Below are 24,444 nucleotides of genomic sequence, written 5' to 3' on the forward strand. Positions count from 1 at the left end.
ACAAAAAGAGATTGAATAACCTATGCTTTTTTATCATTTTAGCCCCTTTCTCCTCCTTCCCCAAACTTCTAGATAGGAGAGTAAAGGGTTGAGGAGGGAAAGAGAAAATAAGTTAGACATCCCTGATTCTAATCTCCTTTACTCTTTCCTCACTGACCATGACTAGTAAAAACTAGCAACCAACCCACTAAATGACAATAAAAATCTATGACCCACTGCAGACAAATAATCAGCTACACATCCTTCTTTTGAGAATGAGGGTGTCATGTTCTCTAAAGTTGTATCCCTATGAGTGTGGGGTGACAACAAGTTTTGGGGACCTTACAATAATTGGGATATTTTCCAAATCCTGTGAGATCTTGCAGTTTCATATGCTTCCAAGTCCTGAATGTGGAGGGATTAACTGAAGTCCTGGCTACATTAACAATTGAAAATACAAACACACATTCATACAATTTGAGGAAGGTCACACAATATCTACCTCTTGAAGTTTGCTCAAAACAATTGTTCAGTTACTTTTTTATTTAGCTTCAGGTATCTTCTTAGTATACAGGCAGAAACGAGACAGATCGTTTGCTAAAATAATGTTAATAGCTTCTAAGCCAGTCACGAATAGAGTCCCTGCAATCCTTTGAAGTCTCATTAGAGAGGCTCTATTTTGCACACTACTCACAATTCTTATGTCTCCCGTGTAGCAAACTAAAACGGACTGTTATGATCTGCTTACATATTTCAAAAGTTGTCCCAATCCAAAGTATTCCACCCTCCTCCAAAAAACACGAGATTCCTCACAAAAACAAGTCCACTCCCTCAGATACCAATTTATATATCAGTCACATTTCTGTTACGTCAAAAAAATACCATGACCAAAAGCATGTCAAGGAATACAGTGTTTCACGTTGTGGTAGCCAACCCCCAACTACAACATTATTTCATTGTTAAGTCATAAATGTAAGGTTACTACTCTTTTGAATGGTAATGTAAATATCCTGTATAAAGTATGTCTCCTATGTGATTGCCCCAGGAAGTAGTTGCAACCAACTGGTTGAAAACTGCATCTGTGGGGAGGTGGTGGTTGTGGGTTTTTTGTTTTCTTTTGTTTTTACTTTGGCCTCTTTGTCAAAACCGAGATGCTGATGAGAACATACACCAATATCTGCGTCCTTTATTATCTTCCTTTAGACATTGTGTTTGTTCTGATTTTATCAATAGGCTGGGTTTCTTTTTTATTATTCCCCAAAATGAACTTGAAATTATTAAAGATGATGTGTCCTGCAGTGTTTTACTGTCTTACTATTTGCCAGTGTCTGACAGCCCTTCATTTATGCTTTACTTGGTTGAGATCTTTTTTTCATTCCCATGAAGCCCTGCATCAAAATTAGGACGGGATGGATTTAAACTTGCAGACGATTCTGGTAGGAATTCGATAAAAAATATCAGTCACATTGATACATGAAAACGAGAGGTGTCTTCATTTTCTTCTTTCTTCAGTTTTTTCTTATTTTTCTTAATGTGTTCTTCGTAGCAAGTCTTCAGTTCCTTAGATTTATTACAAAATTTTTAAGGCTAGTCTGAATGGGTTTCTTTTCTTGGTATGTTTGTTGATATTTATTGTTGGTATACAGGAATTTTATTGACATTAAAGTGATTTTAGTGAGTGGGTCTATGAGCTGTAGGAGTTTTCTAGTGGAAACATCGTGCTGTTTATATATGGATCATATCACCTGCAAATCAGAAAATTCTGACTGCTTTCCTTCATATGGACATGGCCTTTCCATCTTTCTATTTTCTGTTTTGGATAAGAATTCACATACTACTTGCATTAGATGAAAAGATTGAACACCTGTGACTTATTACTGATCTTAGGGAAATGCATTAAGATATTCTCCAGTTAGGATGCTGTTGGCCTTGTATATTTTCTTCATAATGTTAATGTATATCTTCTCCATATCCCAGATTCTCCAGGACTATTTCATGTATCACTGTGAGATTTTGCCAAAGAAATTGTCTGCCTCTAGTCAATGATCATGTTTTTCTTGTTCTTGCTTTCATGTGGTGTATTGTTTATTCATTTGTATTTGTTGAAATATTCTTGCCCCTCTGTAGTCAAGCCATCTTGATCATGGTACCTGATATGTTTGTTATAAGTCTGAATTTTATTTGCCTGTATTTTATTGAGAAATTTTTCACTTAAGTATTCCTTCCAATCTTTGTTTTATAGGCTGTGAAGAGACACCATGACCAAGGGAACTTATAGAAGAAAGAGTATATTGTTGCTTACAGTTTCAAGGATTCTGAGTTATGACTATTATGCTGAGGTACATGGCAGCAGGTAGGTCACCATGTTTCTAGAGAACTAGCTGAGAGCTTACATCTTATCTGCAAGTTGGAGACAGAGAAAGTGAGCGTTAAGTATAAATGGTATTGAATTTGGAAACCTCCAAGCCCAATCCCATAATACTCCTCCAACCAATACATATCTTATAATTCTTCCTGCACATTTCCTCTCACAAGAAACAAACATTCATACATGTGAGTTTATGTGGGCCATTATCATTCAATTCACCATATCCTACTCACAATTTTCCATAGGATTTTAAACATATCAAAATAAAAATGCATTTCCCACATCCTTCAAAAATCCTTGTAGTGTTTCACAGTCTACACAGTTCAGCCAAAGAACTTCATAAAACTCCAGGCAGTCCCATAATTATTTCCCCCCTATGAAATCAAAAGGCAAATTACACACTTCCAATGTGTAATGCCGAATCATATATCTTATCATTGCCAAGGGAAATTGGGAATGTGGTGAGCCACTTCAAGGCATAATCCCAAGAGCACACACTCTAAATTCTCTCCTTCTGATAGTAGACAAAGAGATTAGACCTATTTTAAATTTTCCTTATTTATTTCTCCCCTGACCCTTTCAGTTGTTGTATTGTTTATGTTACTTACTTTCCATGAGTGTGTGTATTTTCTGTACTTTTAATTGTGTGATACCACTTTGATTCCTTTGTGCTCAGCTAGAATGCATGACATTACTTCAACTTTATTATATTTCCTGAGGGTTGTTTTGTATCCTTATATGTGGTCAATTTTGGAGAAAGGTCCACAGGCTGATAGAAAAATATATGTATAGTTCAATGTAGTTTGTTAGGTTCATTTGCCTGACGATGTACCTTAATTCTGCTCCTCCTGTTTTGTATATTTGCATGTGATCTGTTAGGTGGTCTGAATAGACAATTTAAACAAATCACAACCACTATTATAACTAATCTGTCGTTTCATATCTATCTGATACTGTATATTTTTAAATTTGAGAAGCTTGTGTTTAATATGTGTGTATTTAGAATTGTAGTATCTTTTTGTCATTGCAAAGTATGAAATGAATTTCCTTACATCTTCTGGACAGGATGAGTTTGAAATCTATTCTGTCAGCTACATAGACAAACTGAATAGAACTACTACAGGGACATGGTTCTTAGTTCGGTTTCACTAGTCTGTTTATACCATTACATAAACAAATGGTAATCCTGTTTCTGGCTTAATATATGTCTATTTACTGGGGAATTGAGTTTATTCAATTCAATTGTAAATATTATTCAAACCTCTGTATTAATTTTGTCATTTTTTTAAAATTTGCATCCTTATATGTGGTCAATTTTCGAGAAAGGTCCACAGGCTGATAGAAAGTATATGTATACTTCAATGTAGTTTGTTAGGTTCATTTGCCTGACGATGTACCTTAATTCTGCTCCTCCTGTTTTGTTTATTTGCATGTGATCTGTTAGGTGGTCTGAATAGACAATTTAAACAAATCACAACCACTATTATAACTAATCTGTTGTTTCATATGTATCTGATAATGTATATATATTTTTTTATTGTTCACACTTTTTTTTTTATTAACTTGAGTATTTCTTATATACATTTAGAGTGTTATTCCCTTTCCCGATTTCCGGGCAAACATCCCCCTCCCCCCTCCCCTTCCTTATGGGTGTTCCCCTCCCAACCCTCCCCCCATTGCCGCCCTCCCCCCATAGACTAGTTCACTGGGGGTTCAGTCTTAGCAGGACCCAGGGCTTCTCCTTCCACTGGTGCTCTTACTAGGATATTCATTGCTACCTATGGGGTCAGGGTCCAGGGTCAGTCCATGTATAGTCTTTAGGTAGTGGCTTAATCCCTGGAAGCTCTGGTTGCTTGGCATTGTTGTACTTTTGGGGTCTCGAGCCCCTTCAAGCTCTTCCAGTTCTTTCTCTGATTCCTTCAATAGGGGACCTATTCTCAGTTCCGTGGTTTGCTGCTGGCATTCGCCTCTGTATTTGCTGTATTCTGGCTGTGTCTCTCAGGAGCTATCTACATCCGGCTCCTGTCGGTCTGCACTTCTTTGCTTCATCCATCTTGTCTAATTGGGTGGCTGTATATGTATGGGCCACCTGTGGGGCAGGCTCTGAATGGGTGTTCCTTCAGTCTCTGTTTTAATCTTTGCCTCTCCCTTCCCTGCCAAGGGTATTCTTTTTCCTCATTTAAAGAAGGAGTGAAGCATTCACATTTTGATCATCCGTCTTGAGTTTCGTTTGTTCTAGGGATCTAGGGTTATTCAAGCATTTGGGCTAATAGCCACTTATCAATGAGTGCATACCATGTATGTCTTTCTGTGATTGGGTTAGCTCACTCAGGATGATATTTTCCAGTTCCAACCATTTGCCTAAGAATTTCATAAACTCGTTGTTTTTGATAGCTGAGTAATATTCCATTGTGTAGATGTACCACATTTTCTGTATCCATTCCTCTGTTGAAGGGCATCTGGGTTCTTTCCATTTTCTGGCTATTATAAATAAGGCTGCTATGAACATAGTGGAGCACGTGTCTCTTTTATATGTTGAGGCATCTTTTGGGTATATGCCCAAGAGAGGTATAGCTGGATCCTCAGGCAGTTCAATGTCCAATTTTCTGAGGAACCTCCAGACTGATTTCCAGAATGGTTTTAACAGTCTGCAATGCCACCAACATTGGAGGAGTGTTCCTCTTTCTCCACATCCTCGCCAGCATCTGCTGTCACCTGAATTTTTGATCTTAGCCAATCGCACTGGTGTGAGGTGAAATCTCATGGTTGTTTTGATTTGCATTTCCCTTATGACTAAAGATGTTGAACATTTCTTTAGGTGTTTCTCTGCCATTCGGCATTCCTCAGCTGTGAATTCTTTGTTTAGCTCTGAACCCCATTTTTTTAATAGGGTTATTTGTTTCCCTGCGGTCTAACTTCTTGAGTTCTTTGTATATTTTGGATATAAGGCCTCTATCTGTTGTAGGATTGGTAAAGATCTTTTCCCAATCTGTTGGTTGCCGTTTTGTCCTAACCACAGTGTCCTTTGCCTTACAGAAGCTTTGCAGTTTTATGAGATCCCATTTGTCGATTCTTGATCTTAGAGCATAAGCCATTGGTGTTTTGTTCAGGAAATTTTTTCCAGTGCCCATGTGTTCCAGATGCTTCCCTAGTTTTTCTTCTATTACTTTGAGTGTGTCTGGTTTGATGAGGAGGTCCTTGATCCACTTGGACTTAAGCTTTGTACAGGGTGATAAGCATGGATCGATCTGCATTCTTCTACATGTTGACCTCCAGTTGAACCAGCACCATTTGCTGAAAATGCTATCTTTTTTCCATTGGATGGTTTTGGCTCCTTTGTCAAAAATCAAGTGACCATAGGTGTGTGGGTTCATTTCTGGGTTTTCAATTCTATTCCATTGGTCTATCTGTCTGTCTCTGTACCAATACCATGCAGTTTTTATCACTATTGCTCTGTAATACTGCTTGAGTTCAGGGATAGTGATTTCCCCTGAAGTCCTTTTATTGTTGAGGATAGCTTTAGCTATCCTGGGTTTTTTGTTATTCCAGATGAATTTGCAAATTGTTCTGTCTAACTCTTTGAAGAATTGGATTGGTATTTTGATGGGGATTGCATTGAATGTGTAGATTGCTTTTGGTAAAATGGCCATTTTTACTATATTAATCCTGCCAATCCATGAGCATGGGAGATCTTTCCATCTTCTGAGGTCTTCTTCAATTTCTTTCCTCAGTGTCTTGAAGTTCTTATTGTACAGATCTTTTACTTGCTTGGTTAAAGTCACACCGAGGTACTTTATATTATTTGGGTCTATTATGAAGGGTGTCGTTTCCCTAATTTCTTTCTCGGCTTGTTTCTCTTTTGTATAGAGGAAGGCAACTGATTTATTTGAGTTAATTTTATACCCAGCCACTTTGCTGAAGTTGTTTATCAGCTTTAGTAGTTCTCTGGTGGAACTTTTGGGATCACTTAAATATACTATCATGTCATCTGCAAATAGTGATATTTTGACCTCTTCTTTTCCGATCTGTATCCCCTTGATCTCCTTTTGTTGTCTGATTGCTCTGGCTAGAACTTCAAGAACTATATTGAATAAGTAGGGAGAGAGTGGGCAGCCTTGTCTAGTCCCTGATTTTAGTGGGATTGCTTCAAGTTTCTCTTCATTTAGTTTAATGTTAGCAACTGGTTTGCTGTATATGGCTTTTACTATGTTTAGGTATGGGCCTTGAATTCCTATTCTTTCCAGGACTTTTATCATGAAGGGGTGTTGAATTTTGTCAAATGCTTTCTCAGCATCTAATGAAATGATCATGTGGTTCTGTTCTTTCAGTTTGTTTATATAATGGATCACGTTGATGGTTTTCCGTATATTAAACCATCCCTGCATGCCTGGGATGAAGACTACTTGATCATGGTGGATGATTGTTTTGATGTGCTCTTGAATTCGGTTTGCCAGAATTTTATTGAGTATTTTTGCGTCGATACTCATAAGGGAAATTGGTCTGAAGTTCTCTTTCTTTGTTGTGTCTTTGTGTGGTTTAGGTGTAAGAGTAATTGTGGCTTCGTAGAAGGAATTTGGTAGGGCTCCATCTGTTTCAATTTTGTGGAATAGTTTGGATAATATTGGTATGAGGTCTTCTATGAAGGTTTGATAGAATTCTGCACTAAACCCGTCTGGACCTGGGCTCTTTTTGGTTGGGAGACCTTTAATGACTGCTTCTATTTCCGTAGGAGTTATGGGGTTGTTTAACTGGTTTATCTGTTCCTGATTTAACTTCGATACCTGGTATCTGTCTAGGAAATTGTCCATTTCCTGAAGATTTTCAAATTTTGTTGAATATAGGTTTTTATAGTAAGATCTGATGATTTTTTGAATTTCCTCTGAATCTGTAGTTATGTCTCCCTTTTCATTTCTGATCTTGTTAATTTGGACGCACTCTCTGTGTCCTCTCGTTAGTCTGGCTAAGGTTTTATCTATCTTGTTGATTTTCTCAAAGAACCAACTTTTGGTTCTGTTGATTCTTTCTATGGTCCTTTTGTTTCTACTTGGTTGATTTCAGCTCTGAGTTTGATTATTTCCTGCCTTCTACTCCTCCTGGGTGTATTTGCTTCTTTTTGTTCTAGAGCTTTTAGGTGTGCTGTCAAGCTGCTGACATATGCTCTTTCCTGTTTCTTTCTGCAGGCACTCAGCGCTATGAATTTTCCTCTTAGCACAGCTTTCATTGTGTCCCATAAGTTTGGGTATGTTGTACCTTCATTTTCATTAAATTCTAAAAAGTTTTTAATTTCTTTCTTTATTTCTGCCTTGACCATTTTATCATTGAGTAGAGCATTGTTCAATTTCCACGTATATGTGGGCATTCTTCCCTTATTGTTATTGAAGACCAGTTTTAGGCTGTGGTGGTCCGATAGCACGCATGGGATTATTTCTATCTTTCTGTACCTGTTGAGGCCCGTTTTTTGACCAATTATATGGTCAATTTTGGAGAAAGTACCATGAGGAGCTGAGAAGAAGGTATATCCTTTTGCTTTAGGATAGAATGTTCTATAAATATCCGTTAAGTCCATTTGGCTCATGACTTCTCTTAGTCTGTCGACATCACTGTTTAATTTCTGTTTCCATGATCTGTCCATTGATGAGAGTGGGGTGTTGAAATCTCCCACTATTATTGTGTGAGGTGCAATGTGTGTTTTGAGCTTTAGTAAGGTTTCTTTTACGTATGTAGGTGCCCTTGTTATGGGGCATAGATATTTAGGATTGAGAGTTCATCTTGGTGGATTTTTCCTTTGATGAATATGAAGTGTCCTTCCTTATCTTTTTTGATGACTTTTAGTTGGAAATTGATTTTATTTGATATTAGAATGGCTACTCCAGCTTGCTTCTTCTGACCATTTGCTTGGAAAGTTGTTTTCCAGCCTTTCACTCTGAGGTAGTGTCTGTCTTTGTCTCTGAGGTGTGTTTCCTGTAGGCAGCAGAATGCAGGGTCCTCGTTGCGTATCCAATTTGTTAATCTATGTCTTTTTATTGGGGAGTTGAGGCCATTGATATTGAGAGATATTAAGGAATAGTGATTATTGTTTCCCTTTATATTCATATTTGGATGTGAGGTTATGTTTGTGTGCTTTCATTCTCTTTGTTTTGTTGCCAAGACGATTAGTTTCTTGCTTCCTGAGGCTCAAGTTCGCTCGTGGGGTGCTGCCCAGGGCCTCTCTGCAGCAGCAGCAACCAGGAAGACCTGTGCCGCCCCTTCCGGGAGCTTCAGTGCACCAGGGTTCCAGATGGTCTTTGGCTTTTTCTTCTGGTGTCCGAGATCTGTGTGCAGGGAGCAGTCTCTTCTGGTTTCCCAGGCTTGTCTGCCTCTCTGAAGGTTTAGCTCTCCCTCCCACGGGATTTGGGTGCAGAGAACTGTTTATCTGGTCTGTTTCCTTCTGGTTCTGGTGGTGTCTCAGGCAGAGGGGTCCTGCCGCTCCTGGGCCCTCCCCCACGGGAGCCCAGAGGCCTTATACAGTTTCCTCTTGGGCCAGGGATGTGGGCAGGGGTGAGCAGTGTTGGTGGTCTCTTCCGCTCTGCAGCCTCAGGAGTGCCCACCTGACCAGGCGGTGGGGTCTCTCTCTCACCGGGTCTGGGAGCAGAGAGCTGCTGAAAATGTATATTTTTAAATTTGAGAAGCTTGTGTTTAATATGTGTATATTTAGAATTGTAGTATCTTTTTGTCATTGCAAAGTATGAAATGAATTTCCTTACATCTTCTGGACAGGATGAGTTTGAAATCTATTCTGTCAGCTACATAGACAAACTGAATAGGGACATGGTTCTTAGTTCGGTTTCACTAGTATACCTTCTATATCTCTCAGGATGGTAATCCTGTTTCTGGCTTAATATATGTCTGTTTACTGGGGAATTGAGTTTAGTGATATGTAAATATTTTTCAAACCTCTGTATTAATTTTGTCATTTTTTTAAATTTTTGACTTTTTCATCCATTTCATTTGATTGACTGTCCTAGTGGTGTTAATTTATTTCCTGGGACCTCTGGTATTTTATCCTTCCCTGCAAACTATAGTATTCCTATTAGGATCCTCTATAGAGCTGGCTTACTGGTTATACATAGTTTTTAATTTATTTATAATATCCCTTAATCAGCACAGTAGCTGGGCAGCTGCCTGTCCTGCATGGAATTAGGTCTACTTTCCAAACAATGACTCTGAACTCTTACTTACTATGCAGCATCTTGGCTGCTCTTTGTTCCACCTGGACAGCCCTCAGGACCAGGCTTTCCTCTGTCTTAACCCATGGCTGCTGTCCTCCTTCCTCTCTCCTCTCCATCACATCCATTCTTCCTTTCTTCATGGCAGCTTCTTCCTTCTTCCCCCCTCATGATCCTCTCTAGCAAAGCCCTCAAAAACTCACCTCCACCATCTGTCTGCTGTGCTTCTTTATAATCACAATTAATGGGAGAAGGGTCACTTTTCTGCGGGTTAAACAGACTTACATTCTACAAATTAGCATTAAAATACAAGCTGAATTTTATCAATACACCACAGGATTTTCTTTCGCTTTGTTTTGGTTTAATTTTTCTTTTAACTTTTAACTTTTTATTTCATTTTTGGCTATCTTTTATTAATTGGTTATTTTATTAATTTACATTTCACATGTTATCCCGCTTTCCAGACTCCCCTCATCAAGCCTCATCATAATATTTCTTCTCAGCATTTTCTATATAACAGCCTTCCCCGAACTACACATATCCATTCCCACCTCACACATCTAGGATCTCCATTTGGTGGGGCCTCATTCCTACCAGAGTCAAGGTGCTACCACCACATTGATACCAGATAAGTCAATCCTCTTCTACCCAGTACCTAGGACAATAGACCCATACTTGTATACACATTGCCTAGTTATTTACTCCCTAGGACCAAGGAAGATTGGTGAGAGAGGGTCTGGTTAGATATTTAAAACCAATGATTGCTGTTTTCTCTTCTTTTTTTGGTTATTGGTAAAAATATGTTTGTATACTTCTCTTTTTTGTAATTATTGTGAGATGATTAATTTCTTGGATTTTCTTGGATAATATTTAGTTCATTGTCTTGGAGTTTTCTTCCTATTATCCTCTGGTGTGCTTTATAGAGAAAAATATAGTTTAAATTTGATTTTGTCATGTAATATCCTGGTTTCTCCATTTATGGCGATTGGGAATTACTCAGTGTATAGGAGCTTGGGTCTGCATTACATCAGCCCAAGATTTTCTGGCTTTTAGAGTCTCTCTTGAGAAGTCTGGTGTAATTCAAATTGGTCTGAATTAATTTGGTACTGGATATTTGTACCTTACCCCTTTTAATTTACTTTCTTGTATCTGTGCATTTAGCGTTTAATTTTTATTTGAAGGGAGGAATTTTTCTGGTATAATTAATTTGGCGTTCTGTAGGCTTGTTGAATGTTTTGGCCTTTTCTTTCTTCAGCTTACGGAAGTATTCTGTGATGATGAAGATATTTACTGAACCTATGAGCTGGAACTCTTAATTCTCTTCAATATCTATTATCCTTAGGTTTGGACTTACATTGAGTCCTGAAATTCATGGATATTTTGGATTCAACAAACCGTACATGTTTATCTGAGATGGATTTTTTTGTGCTTTGTGGGGTGACCTCCTTGACCCCTACGCTTCCATTTATTATCTTGTTGGATAATGAGACATGGTCAGGAATGGTGACCTCTTGCCATAAACTATATGAAAATAGTGAGGTCAATTTATGTGTGTCAATATCCGTAGTCTTCTGGGTGGTTTTGGATCCTGGTTGGACATATGCAACTGTTTCAAAAGCCCAGGATTGATATTCCTTGGGGTCCCATGATGATGCAATCAGACATGAGAGAAAAAGACCAGAATACACATGAGAGAATGTGATTTGTATAATAGAGAGAACATTATTAATGTTCTAACTTATTAAGTTAGGATACAGAATATCTGATCACACTGTGATCTCCAAGAATGTATTATTTAACGAAAAACTATGGTTTGGTATAGCATTGCAAGGGCAAGGACATTTACGCAAGATCTGTTTGTTTCCTGTAAACATGGACTTTATTACTGTATGGTTCACCTACCACACACCTTTATTGCAAAGGTAAAAAGTGCACTTAGGTCCAGAGCAGATCGAGGCACGACTTGACAGAAAATGAAGATAACTAAGTTAATGGAAAGTCTTAGAGTTGAAGGATTATTAAGAAAGTGTTCAGAGGGAACAAGAATCCCCTTCTCTGGGAGGTCAGTGAATTAGGAAGGACAGTTGGCAGCTTTACTTGACGTCAGCATCTAAGTCTGGAAACGTCATTGGTAAAATTAATGTCTGGAATTTTGTGTTGTGAAACAGCACATTGGCTCTGCAGCATTTGGCAAGGGCCATGGACAGAGAGATTACACCAGCTGGAAACAATCTGAAAAGAAATCAGGTTTTATTCAGTTACCTGTGAAATCCTCAAGGAGAGAGGAATGGATGGGTAGCACCTTAATAGAAGGATTTATGATCTCAATAGTGCTACTCTAGATGCCTTCAAGATAGATGCAGAAAAAGAAAAACTAAATAACTTCACAGGAATTAGAACAATTCTGACCATGATTACTTCACATTGGCAGTTTATACTTGATTCGTCTTTTTAAATTTAAAACAAGAGCCTAGGGTGTAAATTCGAGGTAGCATTAGAATCACAGTATATTTACACAACCTTTAAGGTGCCCAGCATCTAACACTCCGTGGCTAGAGATTCTACTTTTAACTGGATCACCAGAGAAAATCTACAATCAACCATGCTAGGGAGGCCCTGATCAGTTTGTATGCTTTGTCATCTCCACAACAACCCACTTCAGCAGAAACACCTCCAGTTTACAGGTGAAGAAATCACAGCTCAGAGCCAATTATCATTAGATCCCTCAGTCTCACTGGCTGTCAGTTACACCCACATCCTTCTCTGTAAAGGGAAGCTTTGGGCCTGATGTGGGCTGTGCAAGCTGACTCTCCTGAGATGATCAATGCTCTTCTTGAACCTGGGAGAACTGAAGACAAGATGAGCACACAGACTCCTGGGATAGATCCTGCCACTGGGTCCTAGGATGGGACACAGTATCCCTTGCCATGTGCCTCTCCTCATCTGAGGAATCTGTTCCCATGTGTCAGCTTCTATGGCAGTGGGTCTCAACACTCCTAGTGCTGCAACTCTTTAATACAGCTCTTCATGCTGTGGTGACCCCAAGTATAAAATTGTTTCATTGCTACTTCCTAATGAAGTTTGCAGTACTTATAAGTCATAATATGCAAGGTATCTGATATGCAATCTGTGTGTGAAGTTGTGCCTCACAGTCTGAGAAACATTGCTTTATATAATTTTTTTTAAAAGAAAGGCCTTCCTATGAGGAGGACCCGGAGCAGACATAAAGGCAGAGACACTGTGAAGTAGTGACAAGTGTCAGCAGGCCCAAGGCTGCTTGCCTTAATGCCAACAGAGATTTTCTGGCTAAAGGTACAATCTGGAATCACTGGCCCCATGACATTTCTTACCTCAATTTTCCCACTTACAATGTCTGTCTGCTTGGACATGTCTGTCCAGGAAGCTAGTCCCTGTAGTCTCTGATAAAGGCAGAATGCTAAAGGCAGGTATGGTTTCCCTCTTTTGGCCCACAGTCACTTGTATAGAAGTAAGTGCAAATCCCCCGTGGGTAAATGTGTGTCTCTCACATAGTGTATTAGAATTGAAATATCTGTTTGAGTTGAGAAAAACCAACTCCCATTTCAGATTTAGAGCTGACCAACATTTACTTTCAGGAGAATGAAGAAGCTGGCCAGGCCTGGAGACCCAGATCCCCTCCGTGCCTGGGATAATCCCACCTACAGTAGACTTCAGCTTCACCTAGCAGGTGTTATCAGAAAAATCTGACCTCAAGATTCTGAAATCCACAATATGCACAAACCCTAGAGTTGTTAGTTGGCCGATTTGGGAGATTTCTCCAGGTTATAATCATTCTGGCCTCTTCTCTTCCCTTGGATGCACTCTGTTCTCTCTTTTCTGTTGGTCCTAAAAGGACTTGGGTCAACTCAAGGACTTCTAGGGGAGGAGCTTTTGTTGTGGGAGTGAGCATGGATCAAGAATGTAACCCCATTCTGACTGGGCAACTAATCTCCAGAAAAATCTTCTGCAGGCAAAGAACTGGGTCCTGTGATAGACTACACTGTTTAACAGGGAGATCTGGTTGCTTTCTCCAGGAAGAAGCACTTGGGTGTTGACTCTCACTTCTCAACCTTCTGTTCTAAATCACTTCTGAGAAGGGGCACTTTCGTCTAACTCCTCAAAGGGACCTACCCTTCATTGTGGCTGGAGGATCCTATGGTGTTGCAGCTCTGAGCTGGGAGTGGGAGCACTCAGACTGACTTGGAGAAGCCTCTTTTCACAGCTGATCTAGATGTGAGGAACAGGTGCTTTTAAAGAAGCATGTGAAAGTATTTCCTGCAGGAGAGACCTCTGCAGGCAAAGACACACAGGACAGGGAAAAGCGAGTTTATGTACTGCCATCACATCCTAGCAGTCTCTATATGGGGCAAGGCTTTGCCTCACCTTAGTAACAACAGCATGTAATAAATGAACCTTTTGCTGATTTCTGTCGTGGTTCCGACGTCAAAATGTCAATGAGCACCATGCAGGGCCCGGACTTAGGCTGTATTAAAGTAGTCCAGAGTATCAGTGTTATCTGCAAGGTACCATGGGACAGTAGTAATGCATATTTGCATGAACCTGGACAGTTTTCACTACAGTCTTCTAAGTCATTTTATAAAATTTTATAATGAGTTCATGGAAGAACAGGCTCAAACATAGAAAGGAACATGCACACACACACACACACACACACACACACACACATACATACATATACATATACTTTACTGAAATGGTGCATATTCTTTGTACACCAAAAAAAGGTGAGCATTAATGAAAATATACTAATAATTGAATAAGTGGAGGAAGCTGTGTAGAGACTGTGGCTTATAGTTACTTAAAAGGTCCTCACCAGGCTCTCTTCTTGTTGGTGGGTAAACTTCAAGTGCAATTGGGGTTCTTTATTTTCTTTCTCCATAGCACGCCGGACTAGGGTGGAAGCTAGATTTTTCAGAATATTTGGTAAGTACTATAACATTGAATGAAATCCTAAGGCTGGAACACTATTAATGTTCTAAAATATTACAGGGCAAGCTAAAGTCATATATCTACTGTATTTAAAGAAGCAATGAGAGCGAGGTAGATTGATGCCCTGTCTAAATTCAGAAATGTTGGAGACCGAATGTCTCCTGATGGTGTTATTTTATCAATGTAACATAACATATGTAACATATGCTCTTTAAAAGTAAAGGCCAGAAGTCCACAGAATAACAGCATTGGCCTTACCATATCCTCCCTTTGGGGATGGGAAAACTAATGTTCTGAAATCTTTGACTCTCAGGAATTGTGATCTTCATGGAAATTCAATTCCGTTGCAGATGGTCCAGTTGTTGTGGCCCATTGTTAGAAATGTCAGCCTAAACCTGTACTCCATCTGACAGAAAGCTCAGAATACAATTCACAGAACTTACTCCACATTCCCCAGACTTGTTTCTTTTGTCCATTATTTTTTTTTTGATGAAAGGCCAGATTGCCTCACACTACTCTGTCGAAAATCGCCATTCATACTCCCAAAATTCTTGGGAAGATGGGAAAATGTGTCTTCCTATGTATCTGCCAGGCAGGGACTGAGAAAAAGTAGGGCACTGGTTGTTACTACAACACTGGTGACATCACAGAGGATGCCAAGAACTCTCTAGGACACAATAGAATTTCCAAGAAGGGACATCTGATATCATAGTGAACAGAATTTGCCTCCCTGCTAATAACCTCCCTGTATAGTGCATAAGCTGAGGTGCCCTTTCCAGGAGACATTCCTAGGGCATAGACACTGAGCAACTCCTGATTCCAAGGCCAAATATTCCTCAAGGCTTGATTATGGAAACCTTAGTAATTCCTATGCGTTTTAATGAATATTTCCCTGCTATTCCTGCCCAAAAATGTCTCATCTCAACTCAAATTATCCTCATTCAGCAATATTAGCAATTAAAAATTCCTGAAAAATAACACCAGTTTGAATATGCAGTCAAAAGATTCTCTTGTCTCGTTATGTACATGTGCTTGAGATCACATCAAGAAATAGCCTGCATGGTTTTTTGCGACATGGGTGTGTGTTATGGGAACTCTCATGAAGCCTTGTACTTTGCATTCCACAGTTGCCACAAAATCCCTTAGGAGAAAGAGTTGAAATCATTATTGTGCTAGGAACAGTTTGGAGTCCAATTGACAGAGGAAAAGTCAAATGTTAGAGCCACCAATGAAGGCACCCTCATGCTGCTTGTGGGGTTCTCCTCCTTGCACCAATTTCACCAAAGGACCATTGCTCACAGGCCTCTGTAAGCTATACCATGAGATTCTATCTGACAGTTTTTACCTTGGGCCTTTCACTGGGCATGCCCTCACCTTCTGTAAATTTAACCCCATTCTTCTAGTTTTAAGACCAAATGGTGATTATCTCTTTACAAGTACGTATTGTTTTGGTCCATATCGCTTCCCTACCATGTCTATTCTGAATCTCCAGCTTCAGCTTGCCTCACCCTATGTTCCTCTGTTTGCCTGGAGTTCTGCCCACATACATTCTGAGGTAGCTCTTGGCCATAATATCTTCATTACGTACAATCGGCAGTGAGACAAGACCTGATAGAACTCTCAGCTTGTGTTGAGCTGGTGAGAAGGGCAAACATCTACAAAGTAGCAAACCTGATGATGGATCATAAAATGATTAGAAAGAAATCTTGCTATCACTTAGCTCTCTGCCAGTAAAGAACTAAGACTTGAAGTTGACACACCTTAGTACAAAGAGACGTCACCTCAGCATTTCCTCTTTTACACCAAGAAATACCCTTATCTTTACATTGATAAGCTAGATAAAGTAAGATAAATTTTGAGATGCATCACATAAGAATGACAGTCCCAATATTCAGTTCATTTCTATTTGGCAAAATTGGAGAAGGTACTTCATTAACTAAATTATATTAGTGTAAAATTTTGTACCTGAATCACTTTCTCTCAGTTCTTAAACATTTTTATCCTCTGTCTATCATAACTTTCATTTATTAACCATAATAACTTCCCCGAATCAAAAAGTACTTTTTTTCATTGTAAACAATTTAAGGGTCTATGTCCTTCATCTTTTTAATTTTATACCTCTTTTGTGGACATATTGCCATTTTTTATTTTTTCTTTTTTCATCTTCCACAAGTAGATCATTTTTTCTCTGATATGGAGAAGGATGCAAGGGTGGACTTCAGATATGAGGGGGTGGTGGATATCAACGGAGTTGAGCTGCATGTTGCGAAATTCACAGAGAACAAATGAGAAGTTTAAAAAAATTAAAATGTGCACATTGGGGATAAAGAAGTGAATGCTTAACATGGAGAGGTTTGGCAGTGGACTGGGTATTTGTGGGGGTGGGGTGTATTTGGGTGGGGTTCTGACATGGTAAGAACACTGTCTTTTCTGGTCCTTCCAGGGAAACTCCTCCCATCCCACCTCTGCCTCTATCTCCACCTCCAACAGCTGAAACTGCCTCCTACTACAGCAGCAGCTTCTGGGCATCTGCCTTTCTGCTCAAGCAGAAGTGCTCCGGGGTGATACAAGCTTTGAAAAGTCCGGGGCAGCAGTCAGGCCATGCACACTCTGTTTTCATCCCCGTCGGGGCTCAGGATTTATGGTGCCAGAGCAGTTGTGGCGGGCATTTTGATGCTGCAGTGGGTTGTCTGTCGAGCCCCTCATTCTGGACCTCCCATGTCCCCCCTGGTCCTGTCAGGTTCCTAGTTGTCACATTCCTGTGTGATGGTGAACTCGTTTTCTTTTCTGAGTCTCATGACAAGAAAAGGTTAAGAGTAAACTATCTAATCATCTCCATCTGAGACCTGAGAAGGAGAAATGTTGCCTGAAGAAACAGGAAATTCAGAGCAAATAGCTTCCAATTCTAAAGAAATGACAGAAATTGTTGGCTACCGTGACAGACAGTCAGCAAATATTCTTGTGTCATTGTGGCATCCAGTGTCAACTGCATGGGCCAGGGGCTCTGACAACACTACTGTGAAGTAGGTCATTTGAAGGACTATCCTCACTTTCTCTCCAAAGCTTGGGACAATAGACTTCCCCATGATCCCCTTCTCCACAGTCTGTACAGCTTTCTGGCAGCAGTGGAGGTAAGTGGGTAGTGTTTCACCCCATGGCCAATTTGCCACATTTGAAGGACACTCCAGTTAGGGTTCTTTAGTGCCCATCATTTTCTTCAGAATAGCATGAGGACACTGCCCGGACTTGAGGTCTCTCCCACTGTGAAAAGCCTTTGACTACAAGGACATCTGAAATGGCAGATTCTTCAGATCTATAAAGAATTACAGAACCATCTTTTTATGTAAAGTCTATCTCAGTGCACAAATGTGGAATTTTTTCAAAGGATTTACTGTTTAATTTGAATACATATAAAAGAAGCTAAATAAAGCTTATTTCTGTACCTAACTAAACAAGTACCTAACATCACTAGAACACTGATTATTTATACTTGGATAGTACTATTTGCATTCCTTAATTATCCATGGCAGTGTACAGTAGTAATTTTATACAATTAGAATTTTACACCGTATTGTGAAGAAGATGCATATACTTATATCTTAAACAAGAGTTTAATCATTTATTCAAGTATAATATGAAATTCTATCATCATTCAAATTCCATGTCATCCTAAAATATTTGACACTTGGTGTTGCTTCCTAGTATAAAAAAAGATTGAATATTCTATGCTTTTTGTCATGGTATTCCCTTTCTCCTGCTTCCCAAAACCCTAGATAGGAGAGATAAAGGGTTGAGGAGAGAAAGAGAAAGTAAGTAACATGTCCCTGATTCTATTCTCTTTTACTGTTTCCTCACATTCCATGACCAGTAAAAACTTGCATCCAACCCACTAAATGACAATAAACATCTCTAACCCACTGCAGACAAATAAGCAGCCACCCATCCTTCTTTTGAGAATGAGGGTGTCATGTTCTCTAAAGTTGTATCCCTATGAATGTGGGGTGACAAGTTTTGGGGACCTTACAATAATTGGGATATTTTCCAAATCCTGTGATTTCTTACAGTTTCCTATGCTTTCAGGCCCTGAATGTGGAGGGAATAACTGAAGTCTTTGCTACATTAACAACTGAAAATACAAACACACATTCATACTATTTGAGGAAGGTCACACACTATCTACCTCTTGATGTTTGCTCAAAATAATTGGTCAATTACTGTTTTATATACCTTCATTTATCTTCTTAGTATGCAGGCAGAAAAGAGACAGATTGTTTGCCAAAATAATGTTAATTACTTCTATGCCAGTCACCAATAGAATTCCTGCAATCCTTTGAAGTCTTTCAGAGAAGCTCTATTTTGCACAATACTCACAATACTTATGTCTCCCATGTGGCAAACTAAAATGGACTGTTATGATCTGCTTACATATTTCAAAAGTTTTCCCACTCCAAAATTTACACCCTCCTCCAAAATACAAGAGATTCCCCGCAAAAAAAAGTCCACTAGTGCTGGTTCCAGTTTATATATCCGTCACACATCTATTACTGCAAAATCTACCATGAGCAAAAACATCTCAAGGAATCCAGTTTTTCACATTGTGGTAACCAACCCCCAATTACAAAATCATGTCATTCCTAAGTCATAAATGTAAGATTACTACTCTTTGGAATTGTAATGTAATTATCCTGTATAAAGTATGTCTCATGAGTGATTGCCCTGAGAAGGGGTTGCAAGAAACAGATTGAAAACTGCATCTTGTGTGTGGAGTTGGTGGTGGTGGTGGGTTTTTTGTTTTGTTTTGTTTGTTAGTTTGGCCTCTTTTTCAAAAACCAGAGGCTGATGAGAACATACACCAATAACTGGGTCTTTTATATAATTCCTATAGACTTTGTGTCTGTTCTCATGACATCAACAGGCTGGGTTTCTTTTTTACTATTCCCCAAAATGAACTTGAACTTATTAAAGGTGATGCATCCTGCAGTGATGAACTGTCTTACTATTTAGCAGTGTCTGACTGCCCTGCTCATTTGTGCTTTCATGGATTTTGAGATCCTTTTTTCATTCACATAAAGCCCTGCATCCTAATTAGGACAGGATGGATGTTAACTAGTAAATGATTCTGGTAGGATTTGATATAACAATATTAATCATACTGATGCATGAAAATGAAAGGTCTTTTCATTTTCTAGTTTCTTCAATTTTTTTCTTAATTTTTGTAATGTTTTCATTGTAACAAGTCTTCACTTTCTTAGATTTATTACAAGATTTTAAAGCTATTCTGAATGTTTTTGTTTTGTTGGTATGTTTGTTGATATTTATTGTTGCTATACAGGAATTTTATTGATTTTAATGTGATTTCAGTTAGTGGGTCCATGAGCTGTAGTTTTCTAGTGGAACCGTAGTGTTCTTTACATATAGATCATATCACCTGCAAATGAGAATACTCTGACTGCTTTCCTTCATATGGACATGCCTTTCCATCTTTCTATTTTCTGTTTTGGATAAGACTTCACATACTACTTGGATTAGATGAAAAGATTGAACACCTGTGACTTATTACTTACTTTAGTGAAATGCATTAAGATATTCTCCAGTTAGGATGCTGTTGGCCTTGTATATTGCCTTTATATTGTTAAGGTACATCTTCTCCATATCCCAGAATCTCCAGGACTATTTTGTGTATCACTGTGAGACTTTGCCAAAGAAATTGTCTGCCTCTAGTGCAATGATCATGTGTTTCCTGTTCTTGGTTTCATGTGGTGTATTGTTTATTCATCTGTATTTGTTGAAACATTCTCGCTCTCTGGAGTCAAGCCAGCTTGATCATGGTACCTGATATGTTTGGTATATGTCTGAATTTTATTTGCCAGGATTCTATTGAGAAATTTTTCACTTATGTGTTCCTTCCAATCTTTATTTGTTTTATAGGCTGCAAAGAGATACCATGAGCAAGGGAACTTTTCGAAGAAAGAGTTTATTGGGGCTTACAGTTTCAAGGATCATGAGTCTGATATCAGGGGTACATGGCAGCAGGTAGGTCAACGTGTTTCTAGAGAACTAGCTGAGAACTTACATCTTATCTGCAAGTTGGACACTGAGAAAATGAGACTTAAGTGTAAATGGTATTGAATTTGGAAACCTCAAAGGCCAGTCCCAGAACAATCCTACAAAAAAACAAAACAAAACGAAACAAAACAAAACAAAACTATATCTTCTATTGCTTCCCGAACATTTCCTCTAACCAGAAACAAACATTCATACATGTGAGTTTATGGAGACCATTATCATTCAAAAGACCACATTCTACTCCTAATTGTCCATAGGATCTTAAACATATCATAATGAAAAATGCACTTAGCTTGCTTTACAAAAGCCCTATAGTCTTTACTGTCTACACAGTTTATCCAAAGAGCTTCATAAAACTGCAGGCAGTCCCTTAATTATTCCCCCTATGAAATCAAATGGCCAATTACACACATCCAATGTGTAATGCCAAATCACATATGTTATCATTGCAAAGTGAAGTTGGGAAGGATGGCCCGCCAATTCAAGGCATAATCGCAATAGCCCACACTCCACATTCTCTCCTTCTGACATAAGAGAAAGTGATTAGATGGGTTCACTTATCTGCCTTTGCTGATTGAAACATAATTCATAAACATTTGTTGTATCATATAGAACTGTGGATGGTGGTTGTGTTTTCAATGTCACTCATTTCTAGGAATTTTTCCTTTTTCCTTATTTATTTCTCCCCTTACCCTTTCAGTAGTATATTGTTTATGTTACTTACTTTCCATGAGTGTCTGTATTTTCTGTACTTTTAATTGTGTGATACCAGTTTGATTCCTTTGGGCTCAGATAGAATGCACGACATTATTTCAACGCTCTTATATTTTCTGAGGCTTGTTTTTTTCTTACTCTCTGGTCAATTTTGGAGAAATGTCCACAGGCTGATAGAAAATATATGTATAGTTCACTGTAGTTTGTTAGTTCCATTTGCCTGATGATGTCACTTAATTCTCACCTCCTGTTTTGTTTATTTGCATATGATCTGTTAAGTGGTCAGAATGGAGAAGTAAAAGAAGTCACAAACACTATTAGAACGAATCTGTAGTTTCATACCTATCTGATAACATATATTTTTAAATTTGGGAAGCCTGTGTTAATATGTATATATTTAGAATCGTAGTATGTTTTAGTAATTGCAAAGTATGAAGTGAATTTCCTTACATCTCTGGACAGGATGAGTTTGAAATCTATTCTGTCAGGTAGATAGAGAAACTGCATAGGATTGCTAGAGGGACATGTTTCTTAGTTCTGTTTCTCTAGTATAACCTGTATATCTCTCATGATGGTAATCCTGTTTCAGGCTAAATATATGATTGTTTACTAGGGAATTGAGTTTAGTGACATGAAAATATTATTTAAACCTCTGTTAACTGTTGTCATTTGGTTAATTTATGAGATTTTTGTAGGCTGCTTTTGATTGACTGTCCTAGTGGTGTAAATTTATTTCCTGTGTCCTCTGGTATTTTATCCTTGCAAATAAAGTATTCCTATTAGGATCCTCTATAGAGCTGGCTTACTGGTTATACATAGTTTTTAAATTATTAATAATATCCCTTAATCAGCACAGTAGCTGGGCAGCTGCCTGTCCTGCATGGAAATAGGTCTCATTTCCAAACAATGACTCTGAACTCTTACTTATTATGCAGCATCTTGGCTGCTCTTTATTCCACTTGGACAGCCCTCAGGTTCAGGCTATCCTCTGCCTTAAACCATGGCTGCTGTCCTGCTTCCTCCTTCCTCACCATCGCATCCATTAGTCCTTTCTTCTTTGGCAGCTACTTCTTCCTTCTTCCCTCCTAGTGATCCTCTCTAGCAAAGCCCTCAAAAACTCACCTCCACAATCTCTCTGCTGTGCTTCTTTATAATCACAATTAACTGGGAGCAGAATCACTTTTTGGGGGTTTAACCAGTCTTACATTCTACCAATCAGCATTAAAATACAAGCAGAATTAGGTCAATCCTCTACAGGGTTTTCTTTTCTTTCTTTCTTTCTTTCTTTCTTTCTTTCTTTCTTTCTTTTTTTTTGGTTGGTTTAATTTTTCCTTTACCTTTTTACTTTTTATTTGATTTTTGGCTATCTCTTATTAATTGTTTATTTCATTTATTTACTTTTCCAATGTTGTTCCTCTCTCCAAAATCCCCTAATGAAGCCTATCATCACATTTCTGCTCAGCTTTCCCTATATAACAGTGCTCCCCAACTCACACATATCCATTCCCACCTCACACCTCTAGGATCTCCATTTGGTGGGGCAACAGGCCTAGCAGAGTCAAGGTCCTACAACCACATTGATACAAAATAAATCAATCCTCTTATACACAGTACCTAGGACCATAGACCCATACTTGTATACACTTGGCTTGCAGTTAAATCCCTAGGAGCTGGGGAATTGGTCACAGAGGGTCTGGTTAGATATTAAAGACCAATGATTGCTGCTTTCTCTTCTTTTTCTGGTTATAGTCGAAATTATGTTTGTGTCCTTTCTTGAAATTTTTGTCAGATGATTAATTTCTTGGCTTTTCTTGGGTAAAATTTAATTCATTGTCTTGGATTTTACCTCCTATCATCCTCTTTTGTGCTTTCTTAGAGAAAAATATTGTTTAAATTTGATTTTGTCATGTAATATCTTGGTTTCCTCATTTATGGTGATTGGGAATTACACAGTGTATAGGAGCTTGGGTCTGCATTACATCTGCCCAAGATTTTCTGGCTATTAGAGTCTCTGTTGAGAAATGTGGTGTAATTCAAATAGGTCTGAATTCATTTGGTACTGGATATTTATACCTTACCCCTTTTTAATGTTCTTTCTTGGATCTGTGCATTTAATGTTTTAATTTTTATGTGAAGGAAGGAATTTTTCTCCTAAAATTAATTTGATTTTTTTGTAGGCTTGTTGGGTTTTTTTCTTTTTTTCTTTTTCTTTTTTCTTTTTTTCTTTTTTTGGCCTCTCAATTCTCTTCTATATCTGTTATCCTTAGGTTTAGACTTAAATTGTGTCCTGAAATTCATGGATATTTTGGATTCAATACATTGTAAATGTTTATCTGAGATGGATTTTTGTGCTTTCTTGGGTGACCTCCTTGACCCCAACTCTTCAATTTATTATCCTGTTGGATAATCAGACATGGTCAGGAATGGTGACCTCTTGCCATAAATATATGAAAATAGGGAGGTGAACTTGTGTGTCAAGTATCAGTAGTCTCCTAGATGGGTTTCTTTCCTGGTTGGCCAAATACAACATTTTCTAAAGCCCAGGATTTATGTTCCCTGGGATTCCTACGATGATGCAATCAGACATGACAGAGAGAGACCAGAATACACATGAGGGAACTTGATTTATATAATAGAGAGAACATTTGTAAGTTAGGATACAAAATAACTGATCAGACTGTGATCTCAAAGAACGTATTATTTAATGAAAAACTACTTTGTGTGTTAGCATTGCCAGGGCACAGACATTTATACAAGAGCCGTTTGTTTGCTGTAAACATGGACTGTATTATTTATTACTGTATGGCTCACCTACCACACACCTTTCTTGCAAAGGTAAAAAGTGCACTTAGGTCCAGAGCAGATCAAGGCAGGACTTGACAGAAAATGAAGATAACTAAGGCAATGGAAAGTCTTTGATTTGAAGGATATTTAAGAAAGTGTTCAGAGGGACCAAGCATGCCCTTCGTCTGGGAGGTCAGTGAATTAGGAAGGACACTTGGGAGCTTTACTTGACGTCAGCATCTGAGTCCAGGAACTTCATTGGTAAAATTAATGTCTGGAATTTTGTGTTGTGAAACAGCACATTGGCTCTGCAGCGTTTGGCAAGGTCCATGGACAGAGAGATCACACCAGCTGGGAACA

General features: G+C 38.6%; 1 long non-coding RNA gene across 1 annotated transcript in view; it reads left to right on the plus strand.

Annotated features, from left to right (window-relative positions):
• The window catches only part of LOC134480024 (uncharacterized), an 86,907-nt gene that overhangs the window by 31,353 nt on the left and 31,110 nt on the right, over nucleotides 1-24,444 (plus strand). Inside the window, exons 3-4 of the long non-coding RNA XR_010054132.1 lie at nucleotides 2,222-2,332; nucleotides 20,449-20,553. This is a non-coding gene — a long non-coding RNA (uncharacterized LOC134480024). The remainder of the gene's footprint in view (nucleotides 1-2,221; nucleotides 2,333-20,448; nucleotides 20,554-24,444) is intronic.

This window comes from Rattus norvegicus, chromosome 8, assembly GCF_036323735.1.
Source record: "Rattus norvegicus strain BN/NHsdMcwi chromosome 8, GRCr8, whole genome shotgun sequence".
Classification (NCBI taxonomy): Eukaryota; Metazoa; Chordata; class Mammalia; order Rodentia; family Muridae; genus Rattus; species Rattus norvegicus.